Below are 4,194 nucleotides of genomic sequence, written 5' to 3'. Positions count from 1 at the left end.
AATGGAGTACCTAAAATGTAACATACAGGAGTGAAACTTATGAAATTAACATTTTGAAATTCGATGCCTGTTCACAGACTTGTCTCTACTCTTGAGGAACAGTTCTTCTCTTCATACTATTTTTTTAAAAGATTCATTTTATTTATTTGACAGGCAGAGTTACAGAGAGAGCTAGAGACAGAGAGAGAGGTCTTCCATCTGCTGGTTCACTCCCCAGATGGCCGCAACGGCCGGAGCTGCACTGATCTGAAGCTAGTAGCCAGGAGCTTCTTCTGAGTCTCCCTTCTGGGTGCAGGGGCCCAAGGAGCTGGGCCATCTACTGCTTCCCAGGCCATAGCAGAGAGCTGGATCAGAAGAGGAGCAGCTGGGATTAGAACACAGTGCCCATATGGGATGCTGGCGCTTCTGGCCGGGGCTTTAACTGCTGTGCCACAGCACCGGCCCCTTCTTCATACTATTTGTTGAACTCTTATGTAGGGTTAACTTTATGATGATAAAGTACACTGAAAATAAATCTTTGTAGATATTAAGAGAGGATAGGAGAGGGAGGAAGAAGAAGGGTGGGAGCATGGCAGGACAGAAGGTAAGGTGGGAAGTATTGCTGTGTTCCTGAATCTGTATATGAAACACATGATTGAATGAAAAAAAATTGTGGAAATGTAGAATTTATGGCCAGATTAAGGGAAGTTAAGAACTGTTTTAACCAAGTCTGTCAGTAAGAGTTCCATTGGCCAAGGACCCCGGGGAAAAACGTTTCTTTTCTCCTACTACATGGAAGGTTTCTTTCACATTTGAGTTTTTAAATCACCCCCATCTAAAAAAAAATTAAAAAGCTTAGAAGGCTCTTACATCTGCTGTTTCTCAAGCTCATTTGGGTAAAAAATCAGCTGTGTATGAGGCAGCATACTTGGGGGAACATAGTTCTTTACCATTCACAATATAACAAAATTTATACTTCTTACCACTAGACAGACTTACAGAGATCTTCATTTGTAGGCTTTCTTTCTGGATACATGGCATGGACTTTTCCATGATGTCATGAGGCACTCTAATAGTGTGCTACCAAGTGAAAAAGCTGACATGGGATTCTCATTCTTCTGTGGTAACTTATTTTCAGTCCATATCTGTTAGTGATATGCTCAAAACCCATAATAGGCCCTAAAGTTTATTGTTCAGGAAGAAATCCTATTCCCAGTGATACTTTAAAAGCATTACTCTTTTAAATAGATTTTACTGTGCATATTTAAAAGGTATACAATATTAAGTATTTACATAGTGAAACATTATAGAACTGAAATAAACATACCTATTATCTCACAGGGACCCCTTTTGTTGTTTTTGTGGTCAGAGAAGCTTAGCTCTATCCATTCAGTTTGTACCTTAGTTGCAACAAAGTGACATTACCTATAATCCTCGTGTTTTATTTCATCTTTAAATTTTGTTCAGCAGACAAAATCTGCTTCTTGTACTCTGCTTTACATCTCCCCACTTCCTGCTAATACACCTCCTGCCCTGCTAACCATTATTTTATTCTCCATCTCTGCAGATTTGAATTTAGTTTTTAGACTCTACATGAGATATGTTTTCCTGTTTCTGGCTTATGTAATTTTTAATATTTTGCTCAAATTCCCTCTGAATTGTGGCAACTGGTAAGATCTTTTGTAGGACTGAATAAAATTAATTAAAGGAAAAAAGTAAATGTACATAATATAATCTGTTAGAAGACAGATTTTTCCCAAATCTAAGCTATTATAAATTATACTACCATGAACATGAGAATGCATTTATCTTTACATTTTGTTTGGGGATGTGCCCAGAAGATAGATTGCTGTATTAACACCATTGTTCTTTTTTTCTTTATAATCAACCATTCATATTCCTCATATTACTTTATATACTAGCTGTGCCAATCTACATTCCCATCAACAGTGTACAGCAATTTCATTTCCCGATACTCTCCCACAATGCTCATTTGTTGAATTTTTGATTATAGCTACAACTACCTTATAATGTTAGGGTATCTCATGTTTTCATTATGCATTTCCCCAATACTCAGGGATATTTAACACCTTTTCATATAACTGTTGCTCATTTTTGTATCTTTACAGAAAAGTCTACTCAGGTCTTTTATATGTTTTTAAAATTAGGTGACTTTCCTATTGAATTACTTAAGTTCTTTATAACTCCTGGTTATCATTCCTTCTCCAGATACAGATGACAAATGGTTTGCTCAATCCATTGACTACCATATCATTTGGTTAGTTGGTTCTAGGCAGGGATTCTTAGTTTGACACAGTACATTTTTTGTTCTCTTTATGTCCTGAGATTCTGGTGCAACATTCAAAACTCATTTCCAAAGCCAACGTCAAGAAGCTCTCCTTCTACATCTCCATTCTGGAATTTTTATAATTTCTGGTCTTACATTTTACTTTTATTCATTTTGAGCCAATTTCTGTATACAGCATAAAGCTTGGGCCAAATTTATTGTATTGAATATGGGAATCAATTTTACCAGTGTTGTATATTCAGACTTTCCTTTTTTCATTTTGTCTTCCTGGTGCCCTTCTCAGAAACTGGTCGACTGTATGCTTTGATTTTGTTCCCAGACTCTTCATCCTGTTCCATTGGTTTTCATGTTTGTTTCTGTGCCAGCTCTGTACTTTGTATAGCTTTGTAATTTTAAATAAGTGTATGAGGTGGGGGCCAGTGCTGTGGCATAGTGGGTAAAGCTGCTGCCTGCAGTGCCAGCATCCCATATGGGCACCGGTTTAAGTCCCCATTGTTCCACTTCTGATCCAGCTCTCTGCTATGGCCTGGGAAAGCAGCAGAAGATGGCCCAAGTCCTTTGGCTCCTGCATCCACGTGAGGGACCAGGAAGAAGCTCTTGGCTTTGCATCAGCGCAGCTCTGGCTATTGAGGCCAATTGGGGAGTGAATCAGTGGATTTAAGACCTCTCTCTCTCTCTCTCTCTCTCTCTGCCCCTGCCTCTCTAACTCTGCCTTTCAAATAAAAACTCTTTAAAAAAATGTATGAGGTGTTAGTATTTCTAAGCATTGAACAAATGCTCTTTATTCATGCAAACAATTAAAAACAAAAATCCATGTACATTAACTCAAGTTAAACATGTTTGAAATTGGGTATTATTCATTGTGGAATTATCATTGCTATGTTTTTCATAATTAATAAAACTGTGATTGTTAAATCATTATGCTCTACACCTAACACCTAATATGGTAGAATAATATTTTCTCTTAATTATAATCCTAGGATAATATAGTACCCATACTAGATATAATATTACTTTAATACTTTGAGAAAATAACTTCTGAAAACAAATCCAAAAAGAACACTCATCAGTTGTAGAGAAATAAACTTGCTCACTCACAAAATAGATCACCAATAATTTATTTCAAACTGAAATCAACATAGCCTGAAAGCAACTGACACTGGATTCTCTCTGCCTCATACAGAATCAATTTCTTGTTGAGAATGATGTAGGAATAAATAAGTTAAAATATAACCTTGTTTTAAATTTAAAAGTTCAGATGGAGCATGAGCAGGAACATTTGTTTTTTTCACCAGGAGATATCCATAAATTGTTCTAAAAGGTGTGACATATTCCTTAAATACATTTTGCAGTAACATATGGTATTTGCCTTGAGATATTAGCTATTTTCATATCATGTAGTTTTTCTCCCTTAGGTATTTGCATTTTCCTGTTTATACGTTTTCATTATAAAAAGTTTATCTTCCATTAGTTCTGTAGTTATGGTCATTTGTTACATTTAAGTTTTTTTAAATTCAGTTTGTATTCTGACATTTTCTCTTGATAATACACTTATACAAAGATAATTTATTTTTAGTTTACAAGTTCAAGATTTTTTTTTTTTTAAGATTTATTTATTTGAAGGCAGAGTCACAGAGAGGCAGAGACAGAGCCCAAGGAAGATCTTCCATCCGCTAGTTCGCTTCCCAGATGGCTGCGGCCAGAGATGCATCACTTAGAAACCAGGAGCTTCATCCGGTCTCCCACATGGGTGCAGGGGACCCAATGCTCCAGAGTGGGGCGATTTCCAAGGTAACCCTGAATCTGGGAGTGGTAGGACTCAAAACCCAGCTCTACCCTACACCTTCTCATGTAACCACTGAGCCCCTGGTCTCAGCACACAGGGCTCTCACTGTTGCTAGAGGACG

This window comes from Oryctolagus cuniculus, chromosome 20 (genome assembly GCF_964237555.1).
Source record: "Oryctolagus cuniculus chromosome 20, mOryCun1.1, whole genome shotgun sequence".
Taxonomy (NCBI): Eukaryota; Metazoa; Chordata; class Mammalia; order Lagomorpha; family Leporidae; genus Oryctolagus; species Oryctolagus cuniculus.
Note: the sequence above shows the minus strand (reverse complement) of the source record.